An 11,240-nucleotide genomic window follows, 5' to 3' on the forward strand; every position below is an offset into this window, starting at 1 on the left:
GAAGCAGGGTGCCTGAACAGAACAAAATGTTTCCTGCCAAACAATGGTCCTGCTTAATTTGATGTCTTAAGCAAAAACCCAACAATATTCCATGAGACCATTACACACTATTTTATCCTTTTCTTTTTTTTTAATGTTTCACTTGCAGGAGCGGGGAGGTTGGGGAAAGGCTAACACAAACTAATTTTTGGTCATTTTATTCCTTTTGCAAACAGTTTGAAGCCTAACCAATTTGTACTTACAAATCTGGGGCATTAGCAGGCGGGGACCCTAAATCCGCATGCATACAAGCAGTAACTGTTTGTATGCCAAGCTGTTTGTAAGCCTGATTTGACAGGAGAGAGCTATTCATTCTTTTGTCAACTGTCAGTCTAAAAACCTTAACCTGCCCGGGGCCCGGGGTATGGGAGCGCTAAATCTTCCGTCCTACAACTGTATAATGAACAGACTGTTTCATTAGTGGGACAATTCCCTCGACAAATCCAGCCCAAACAACTTATTTCACAATTTGTGAGCAGAATTAAATTTAGGGGGAGCCGCGAGAGGGGGGAGGCAGGGGAGGCGGGGGAGTAGGTGAGCGGCACACAATGTACCCAGGGAGCTGTATGTTGGGACAAGTGTTGCAGGCAGTTTGGCCGGCAGTTGGGGGCTGAGTCTTGCGAAGCCACGGCATGCAGATCAGCGGATTAGGGGGGCCAAAGCATTAGGTCAAGTGTCTCGAGGGGGGCTGATAAACACCCCAAACCTAACAACAGATTTTCCTTTCTTCCCGCACCACTTGTTAAGTGTCAGAGCAAATCTTTTGAATGGCAGTCGAGTTTACTTAGAGGCCCTTTCTTTAAGAAGACACTCTATCCATTTTCTGAAGCCCATTCCAGGCTGCCTCGGGAATAAATTTGCCCCGCATCTCACACACAAAAAAACGTCTTTTTCACATCTTGACTATGAGCCTTTGTCTCAAGGTGTGTGAACCAGAACAAAAATCCACATGGAGAGGCCCGAAGGTTTCAGAGCCTCTGGATTTAGCTTTAATACAAATTAAACACTTTGAAGATTATACAATCAAATACTTTTTTTTTTCTTTTTTGGTCTCACAAAAAAACTCATTTTTAACATTAGCCATGTATGGATTCTGCTAAATGGGAAAAATTTTAAGCGGTGAACAGCCAGAGAATAAGTTGATCTCAGTAATATCCTATAAATACATTGCTATTAATTCAAGCCAAGTAAATAGGCAGCATGCTATATTTCTTATATCTTAAGAATTCCCAGTGGGAGAAGCCATGCTTCTTGTATTAGGTCGTATCTCTGTGTTAACTCAAAGTGCATGATAGAAAATCTGTGTTGTAACATCAAATATTTTCTAACTAGGTTTGAGCAGAGACGTTTTTCACTTTGAGATGTTCTAAAATGTTTAAAGAGGCTCAAATGTTTGAAGATTCTTTGTTGCAGCTTGGTTTTACTTTATGGTTTTATCTTTTATTTCTTTTGGCAGTTAAGTTTGAAAAGGATCAAATAGGAAAGCCCTCTGAAAATTAGGATGTCATTTTCCCAGACATTTAAATTGGAACTCTTTGGGGTAATAATTTTGGAGATATTTCCCTTTTAAATAAGTATTTTGGGTATATCTTTATGACACCTTTGTGAATTTAGGTAATGGAAAATGTGTTATTGAAGTATTGAAGATTCTTTGAAAAGTGAATACTTTTAATTTCTGTTACTAGCTCTACCCACTCTATAAGAAATCTCCAATCAGGCAAACTAGTAACCAGGACCAAAATGCTTCTCATTTACCCATCCAGAAAATTTTACCCATTAGAGCTCTTACACTTCTAGTAGATAACTACACACATCTTTGGTTTATGAGGATTTCAAAGCTAAATATAATAGTTACAGGATATTCCATAATCACTGCTGGATTCCTGTCATAGTAAGAAATATACCCTTTGATCTCTTTTTTCATCCTTTTTTAGGAAAGAAAAACTTAGTATATCTCATAGTGCTGAATGCAACTGCCATTCAAGATAGTTTTGAGCCTACCCGTGGACGTTGATGATTTAGTATGTTCCCTGGAACAATTTCTCCTCCACCTCGAAAGACGGTGGTATTTCTTGAGAAAGTTAACTTGGTATTTGTTTTTCCTGCACAGGCCCTAAGCTAACCGGGGAAATCTCGGTTAGCCAGGCTGTTGCAGTGGCCCACTGAGTCCTCTGATGGCAGGAATTCTATGAATAATAATGGGGACACGCAATCCCATGCAGACTTGAAGAGAATTCAGTCTAATCACCCGGAAATTCTGCTTCGTCACAGTCCTTCCTCTTGCCATAAACTGCCTTGGCTCTCTCTATGCTTCCACATCATTTAAGCCTTTCTGCCTACCCTCCAATCCAGCCACGGGGCCTCCCACTGACCGGTATCCCAGGGTTTCCCGGGACTTTCCAAGAGGCTCCAGCGGTGGTCCTTTCCCAGTCCTTCCAGGACTAGATGATGAAATCCACACGTACTCTTTTAGAAGGTTGGAACAACACAGGACAGAATAAGAAACAAAGTAAAGGTTTTCCTAAATTCTCCGCCTAGAGATATCCACTGCCAATTGACTGGAGACCATTCTTCCAGATGTCTCTCTATCATTTGTACATCTCATTGAATAAAAATGACACTATACCATGCATGTCATTTTATAAACTGCTTGTTTTTGCTCAACAGTATGTCATGGAGATATTTTTCATATCACTGATTTTATGTCTGTGTATTTCCTTTTAAAGGCAGCGTGAGTCCCTCATATAACCCTTTTGTGGGACATTGAGGGCATGTCCATTTTTTTCATGTTATAAAGAATGCTGAAATGAGCATCTTCTATGCAGACATTTTTGTGTACTTCTCTGATTAGCTCTTAAAGACTTAAAAGAGGAATTATTGGGTTGAAGGATATACATGTTTTTATATATGTAGTCAAGCTGTCCTCTGGGAATTTATTATATGATACAAGTCCTGCCAGCTGACTTTTGCGGCTGGGAAGCCATATTTGCCCCTATTGATTCAGCCTCATGCGGCCTGCAGCTCGGAACTGTGGCTTGTCCTGTGTCCTCTCTAGGTTCTCATCAGAGTGATTTATAATGCACCTCGACTGCCTTCCCCCTCTTTCTTTTTCTTACCTTAATAGCATATGACATTTTAGGGACCAATTTCCTAATGCTTACAAAAGTGTCTTGAATTATTTGAATGAATAGGTGATGTAAGAGAAAAAACTTAATCCTTGTATATGCCATGTTCTATGACTTGGTTGACCTGTGGATAATCTCTCCATTGCTTTCTATGGCTTCGTCACCTTCCTTTGTCACTTTATGTGAAAGGGGGAACCTTAGCACATGCCTCTTCTAGCCCTAGTGGAGATTCACTCTATTTTATTTTTAGTAAACATTTATTGAAATTGTAAAACTAACATGGTCAAATTCCACAAAGATTGAAAAACAGAGAAACAAAGCATATCACCATTTCTCCAAATTGTGAAACTGTCACCTAGAAGGTTGCATAGTCTTTGCCCCATTAGTGAATTTAGCCGCTCCTTTGTGCCTGGAATGTGGTATTTTCACTTAAACCAAAGAACTACAGGGTTGTATGAACTTGCAGAATATCAGCTTCTCAAAATAAAAAAATTTTTTCTTTATAAGATAGGATCAACATTTGGCTTTTAAGAATAATGATTTCTTTTGGGGCAGTAAATATGAGATTTCTTAAAAAAAGAAAAAAAAACACAAAAAGAAAAAAGGGAGCTCTGCCTAAGTTTTCCTGATGTCATCATTGAGTAAATAAATGCACCTTGTACAGAATGAAGTAACAGCCACAGGCCTTGTATCCTATTAAAATGGATTTCCGAATGTCTGGGATAGTTTTCCATGACGGTACAGGAGACATGAACACAGGCCAGGTTCTGGTTGTGACATCAAGATTGGTTGGTCTTCTACATGGTCCAGGACCTCTCATTCCTGCGTCTCCTCATGAGCTCCATCTATCGTCCACTTCGACGCTGGGTGCGCCCAGGAGATTTGCTTCTTTGATGTGTGTGCATGGATTCTTACTTTTGCGTATTTTGACATCCTTCATTTCCAACAGCTGTGGGATAAACACTTGCAGGCAGTGAGTGGTTTCATCCTGCAAGCTGCCAGGATGCTTGCCAAAAGTTTCATGTTTTCTTACCCTGCATGGAAAGCCTTTAAAAATGCTTAGTTTTCTTTTCTCTTATTTCTAACAGTCTTGCCCTCTGTTTTAGGAGATATGGCTGGTGAATCTGGATGTCATATTGGAACGTTGTTTTTTCATGGGGTTTAATTTCTCCTTTAAAAAATTGAACGTGCACTGCTTTCTTGTCTCTTTGTAATCAATAGAGTTGACTCATTTTTGTAATTCCTACACTCATCAAATTATGTCAGTAGAGCATTTTGTTCAACATCTTTGATTCTAATCAGGTGGTTCCTGAGAATTGTTAAAACAGCAACCTTAGAATAGAAAATAGAATCAGGAATTTAAATTTTATTGAATCCCTGGAATGTGAACTCCATGAAAATGTGCAGTTTTTTGTCTGTTTTGTTCACTGCTATATCCTCAGCAGTGCCGGGCATGTATTCAGTAAATATTTGTGGAATGAATGAATGAGGGGATCCAATAAAAAAGAATTATATACGTTGAACAATTCAAAGAAGTGGTGATTCAAATCCCTTTTCTCATTCTCTCATTGATTTGTAATATTTATTTATTTATTTATTTTTGACTGTGATGGGTCTTTGTTTCTGTGCGAGGGCTTTCTCTAGTTGTGGCAAGCGGGCGCCACTCTTCATCACGGTGCGCGGGCCTCTCACTATCGCGGCCTCTCTTGTTGCGGGAGCACAGGCTCCAGACGCGCAGGCTCAGTAATTGTGGCTCACGGGCCCAGCTGCTCCGCGGCATGTGGGATCTTCCCAGGCCAGGGCTCGAACCCGTGTCCCCTGCATTGGCAGGCAGATTCTCAACAACTGCGCCACCAGGGAAGCCCCCTCTCATTGATTTTTAAGTGAATGAAAGCTCTGTGACTTTGTCAACTGTCTTAAATTTTCTGGATCTCAGTTTTCTCATCCATAAAATAAAGACTTGATAAACTGTAGAGTCCCTTCCAAGCCTAAACCTTTATCATGGCAGGTGATACACATATATCAGTGATGAGCTAACTTGTACACCTCCTGCCAAGCAGAACCGCCACAGAAAAGATAGTTCCAAATGGAAATTTTCCCAAAATAATTGCGGATGGAGTTACTGAAGAATAAATGCATAATCTCCAGGGAACACCCTTGAATGATAATACTAATTTGAATGCATGGATTCCCTCCTTCCTTGCTTTCATCAGTCTCATTGCTACATCAGGCTCTTAACTGATGTGTACTCTGAATAAAATGAATGTGAAAATGACCCAAACAAAGAAAGAAGGCATTTCCCGTTTTTCCATACTTAAAGCACAATCCTTTGTGCTTTCATACCCAGGAAAACAATGTATGGCGTCAGTGGTGTAGAGTTTTGTTGGTCAATACCATTTTACTTATATTATTAATGCAGTGCTCTGAAAAATAAATTTTAAGGCAGTATATTGAATATAATCACATTTCATAGGTAGCTGGGTATGTTCTAGAATGAATTTATTTTGTCTGTTTTAAATTGACTTAAAGTGCTAGAAATTGTATTGCTTTTCTCAGGTTACTCTCTATTTTAACAGCTCTCAACTTTAAATGTTTTCTGTTTGCTTGGATATTTCCATGTCATTATATTTTTCTCACTAGTTCTTTCTTAATTCATTCAAGGAAAATGTTTAAGCAGTAAATCTCTTGACCCCATGATACAATTTCTTTACAGTCACTTAATCCTATATGTGAAAGATCCAGCTATTTGTCTAGTTGCCTTTCTTAGTTATATGCCTAGTTCCAGTATATTAGCTTGGTTGGTATTATTGCACTGAAATGTAGGGGAGATTGTAAGACCCATCCACGTAATATAAATGGATACGTCCTTGAGAAGGAAAGGAGGGTGGAAGGAGGAAAATCCCTGTGACTCTCTGTAAAAAATGGTAAAAATGTCTTGTGTGCCCAACACAGATGTTTCACTTTCAAATTTAAGGATAATTTAATGTTTTGATGCTGGTTCTATTTAATAATTTACTTTTGTTTTATGGAGATTTAAAAAAAGGAATAAGGAAATAGGAGGGTAGACATACAACGAGAAAGGAAGGAAGGAAGGGAGGGAGGAAAGAGGGAAGAAAAAGAGGGAGGGAGGGAGGGAGGAAGGAAGGAAACAAGCTAGCCATTGCTAAGGCCAAAGCCCTTGCTTATTTGAGTGGAGAATGTTAGTGATGAAAGTGGCAACTCAGAGGAGCCCCACAATCCCTTCCTTCCTTCCAATCTTCTCCCAGTTTCACCTGCCTTCCTTCCGTCCAACTTTTTCTTCCCCTCTCAACTTCCTTCCTCCCCCTTTTCCCCGAATATTTCCCCACCATTGCCGATGATACACCTGTCTGTCGCTGGGGACACCTTAGTGACAACACAGACGTGGAGCTGAGCCTCTCCTTGGGGAGGAGAGAGACATAGCAGCAAGTCATACCGACTGATGGGATTATCCATTCTGATAAAGGCTGTGACAAAGGTGACAGGGGAGAGGATGATGGTGGGACAAACTTAGACTAACGGGTCAGCAAAGAACTCTCTGAGAAAGTAAAATGTTTACACTGAGACTTGAAGGATGAGCTGAAGTTATCTAGGAGTAAGGGTGTGGGGTGTGTGTGTGTGTGTGTGTGTGTGTGTGTATCTGTCTGTCTGTCTGAGGGGAGAGGGGAAGGTGTGAGCCCAGGCAGAATGAAAAGCAGGTGCAAAGGCCTTGAGATGAAAAAGACTGAATGTTAGAGGAGCTGGAAGGTGGTCAGAGTGGCCAGAGTGGTCAGTAGGATGGGGGCAGGGCTGGAAATGACTGTGGGTAACATAGGCAGAGCCTTGTGGGCTGTGTCAGTTATCTTGGATGCTCTCTAGAACATCCACAGGAATCCACTGAAGGGCACTGAGTGGAGGTTAATATGATTTGAGTCTTAAGGAGATTTTAATAGTTTAAAGATTTTTCTGACCACCCTCTAGGGAATGGATTGCAGTTATCTGAACTAAGGAGTGCCACAGTGCACCTAGCCAAAGTGTACCTACACAGCATAATGTAGGAGCCAACTGTTCAGGTTCAAATCCCAGTTGCTAGCCTTGGGCAAGGGAATTAAATTTTCTGTGCCTCTGTTTCTTTATTTGTAAAAGGAGGGTGATAACGGTATCAAGCTGAGGGATGTTGTGTAGATGACAACAGCGTAATAATGTCTGGCATATAATAAGTGCTCAATAAACATCTGCCATTGTGATGACCTATTCCTGAACTTTGCTCTGTAACACACAGGCTGTCAAAAGGTAAAATTAAAAGACATTTAAAATGTTTTCTAGGAAAAGTAGCCCATGAGAATCCTTTAATAAAACTAGCAAGCAAACAAACAAAAAGACCCTGTATCTTTCTAGCTGGAAAAACCTTTTCGTTTATGAGGTTGCTTAGCATGGGGGACAGTCATGCTGCCTAAGGAGTCCTCTGCGGGCAGTGAACCAGCCCCGTCTTCCTACTTTAATTCATCCAGCAAACTTTAGAGTATCTCCTGTCTGCAAGGTACTGGTGTTGGTTAAGGTGGTTTTGGAGGCAAGAGACAGAACACTCCTACTCAGCCAGCTTAAACCATGAAGCACTCTATTATTTTATATGGTGAGGGATCCAAAGGCAGCGTGGCTCTGGCTCTTTGTCTTTCGGGATTCCTTTGCCTCTGCCCCTTTCTGGTGCTGGCTTAACCCTCAGACTGGTGTCAAGAGAGCGGCTTTCATCCCCTGTGTCTCATTCGGGCGGACCACATCCCTCCTAAGCAGAGGAACAATCTCTTCCTTGTGTCTTCTTTTAAAAGCAAGGAAATTGAGATATGTTCGGTAGATGGGCTTTCTGCCCGTGGATGCTGCTGAGTAAGTATCGTTGACATCTCGCCCCTCCACTGCCGTCATGTCCGAGTCAGAGTGTCCCAAAGAGCCCGAACAGCTGTGGAAGCTCTTCATCGGAGGTTTGAGCTTTGAAACAACCAATGAGAGTCTGAGGAGCCATTCTGAGCAAAGGGGAACGCTCACAGATTGTGTGGTAATGAGGGATCCAAGCACCAAGCGCTGCAGAGGCTTCGGGTTTGTCACGTATGCCACTATGGAGGAGGTGGATGCAACCATGAATGCAAGGCCACACAAGGTGGATGGAAGAATTGTGGAACCAAAGAAGGCCATCTCAAGAGAAGTTTCTCAAAGACCTGGTGCCCATTTACCTGTGAAAAAGATTTTTGGTGGTGACGTTAAAGAAGACACTGAAGAACATCACCTAAGAGATTATTTTGAACGGTATGGGAAAATCGAAGTGACTTAATTCATGACTGACAGAGGCAGTGGCAAAAGGAGAGGCTTTGCTTTCCTAACTTTTGATGACCGTGACTCCGTAGACAAGATTGTCATTCAGAAATACCACACTGTGAATTGCCTCAACTGTGAAGAAAGGAAAGCCCTACCTAAGCAAGAGATGACAGTGCTTCATCCAGCCAAAGAGGTCGAAGTGGTTCTGGAAACTTTGGTGGTGGTCTTGGAGGTGGTTTTGGTGGGAATGACAGCTTTGGTCGTGGAGGAAACTTCAGTGGCTGAGGTGGCAGCTGCGGTGGTGGGGGATATGGTGGCAGTGGGGACGGCTATAATGGATTTGGTAATGATGGAAGCCATTTTGGAGGTGGCGGAAGCTACAATGATTCTGGCAGTTACAACAATCAATCTTCAAATTTTGGACCCATGAAAGGAGGAAACTTTGGAGGCAGAAGTGCTGGCCCCTGTGGTGGTGGAGGCCAATACTTTGCCAAACCACGAAAACAAGGTGGCAGTGGTGGTTCCAGCAGCAGCAGGAGCTATGGCGGGGGCAGAAGATTTTAATTACTGCCGGGAAACAAAGCTTAGCAGGAGAGGAGACCCGGAGAAGTAACAGGGAAGCTCCAGGCTACAACAGATTTGTGAACTCAGCCAAGCACAGTGGTGGCAGGGCCCAGCTGCTACAAAGAAGACATGTTTTAGACAAAACTCATGTGTATGGGCAAAAAAAACTGGAGGACTGTATTTGTGACCAATTGTTTGTTTTTTTTAAAAAATTAATTAATTAATTAATTAATTTTTGGCTGTGTTGGGTCTTCGTTTCTGTGTGAGGGCTTTCTCTAGTTGCAGCGAGCGGGGGCCATTCTTCATCGCGGTGCACGGACCTCTCACTATCGCGGCCTCTCTTGTTGCGGAGCACAGGCTCCAGACGCGCAGGCTCAGTAATTGTGGCTCACGGGCCCAGTTGCTCCGCGGCATGTGGGATCCTCCCAGACCAGGGCTCGAACCCGTGTCCCCTGCATTGGCAGGCGGATTCTCAACCACTGCACCACCAGGGAAGCCCTGTGACCAATTGTATAACAGATTATTTTAGTTTCTGTTCTGTGGAAAGTATAAAGCATTCCAACAAAGGGTTTTAATGTAGATTTTTTTTTTTTTGCACCCATGCTGCTGACTGCTAAATGTAATAGTCTGATCATGAAGCTGAATAAATGTGTCTTTTTAAAAAAAAAAAAAAAAAAAGCAAGGAAATCTTTTTCTGAAGCTCCTCAGCCGAACCCCCTCCTATCCCATTGACCACAAAATTGGCCCATGACTACGTTGGAACCAGTCGTTGACAAGGGGAATGGCGCCATCGTGACTGACTTGGACTCCTCGTGGCCCACGCACTAGGGGCCCAGCCTCCTCGGAAGCACGTGGACAGATTGGAGAAGGGGAGACACCGGAGTAAAATGGGGATTGTGTCAGGAAGGAGGAGAGAAGAAGCGCCTGAGGGTTCGGCCTCCAGCAGCATCTACCAAATAGCTGTAGGGCAAGCCATCGCCTTCAAAACCTCACATTCGAGAGAGTGAGGTGGAGACAGAATTTGAACATTGATCAGAATGCAATAATTACTGAAATAGAGTTTTGATCAGAGGACATGGGAGTGTGGAAGAAAAATTGATCAATCCTTTTTTGGCTGGTATCAGGACTGGTGACAGCTGACCAGCCCATTGAAGAATTGAATAAGAGTTAGCTGAAATATGGCTTTCTTGGTAGAAAAAGAATTTTTTTTTTTACAATGTTTCTAAAACCAAGATTTTTTTTCCAATTTCTTAAAAACATTAAAAAAAATTGTGGTAAAATGCACATAACATAAAATTTACCATCTTAACCATATTTAAGTGCGTAGTTCAGTATTGTCGAGCCTACTCACATTGTCATGCAGCCAATCCCCAGAACTTTTTCATTTTGCAAAACCGAAACTCTGTATCCATTAAACAACTCCCCATTTCCTCTTCCCTCCAGCCCCTGGCAACCACCATTCTTTCTGTTTCTATGAGTTTGACTATTCTAGATACTTCATCTAAGTGGAATCATACAATATGTGTTCTTTGGTGTCTGGCTTATTTCACTTAGCGTAATGTCCTCAAGGTTCTTTCATGTTGCAGCCTGTCCCAGAATTTCCTTCCTTTTTAAGACTGAATAACATTCCATTACATTTATATATCACATTCTATTTATCAGGTCATCCAGGGATGGACACTTGGGTTGCTTCCATGTCTTGGCTATTGCGAAATAATGCTACTGTGAACATGGGTGTACGTATATTTCTTCAAGACTCTGCTTTCAATTCTTTTTGTTATTCCAGAGTGGAATTGTCAAGCTTGGTCCTTAAATCTCCTAATGTGTGTTCTTATTGTAAGGATAATAGTTGAAGGTGGATGTATGATTTATGTTTTAGAGCCTTGCTGTGGTACCTGGTCTCGTAGGAGCATCAGTAGCACCTGGGAGATGGTTAGGTGTCTTGCCCCAGCTCTATTTACTGAACCAGCTCTGCAAGTCCTAGGGAATCCCCAGGTGCCTCCAAAGCACATTAAAGTTTGAGCAGCCCTGCTCTGAGTATACACTGTTTCCCTTCCAAGAGTTAAGGTCAAGTGTATCTTTTCTCTTAGGTTTTACCTTCATTCAAAAATTTGCCCTTCCCTCCCCTTTGTGCTACATACAAATCATTTGCTTTCAAAGACTTGATATTTAACACTGCAGCGGCAGAGATCTTTTTTTTTTTTTTTC

The 11,240-nt window shown here is 41.9% G+C and overlaps 1 pseudogene; it reads left to right on the top strand.

The window, feature by feature from the left end:
- Positions 1–8,079: 8,079 nt before the first annotated feature.
- LOC103020136 (heterogeneous nuclear ribonucleoprotein A1-like) lies at positions 8,080–9,032 on the top strand (annotated as a pseudogene).
- The last annotated feature ends 2,208 nt before the right edge of the window (positions 9,033–11,240 follow it).

Source organism: Balaenoptera acutorostrata, chromosome 4 (genome assembly GCF_949987535.1).
Source record: "Balaenoptera acutorostrata chromosome 4, mBalAcu1.1, whole genome shotgun sequence".
NCBI lineage: Eukaryota > Metazoa > Chordata > Mammalia > Artiodactyla > Balaenopteridae > Balaenoptera > Balaenoptera acutorostrata.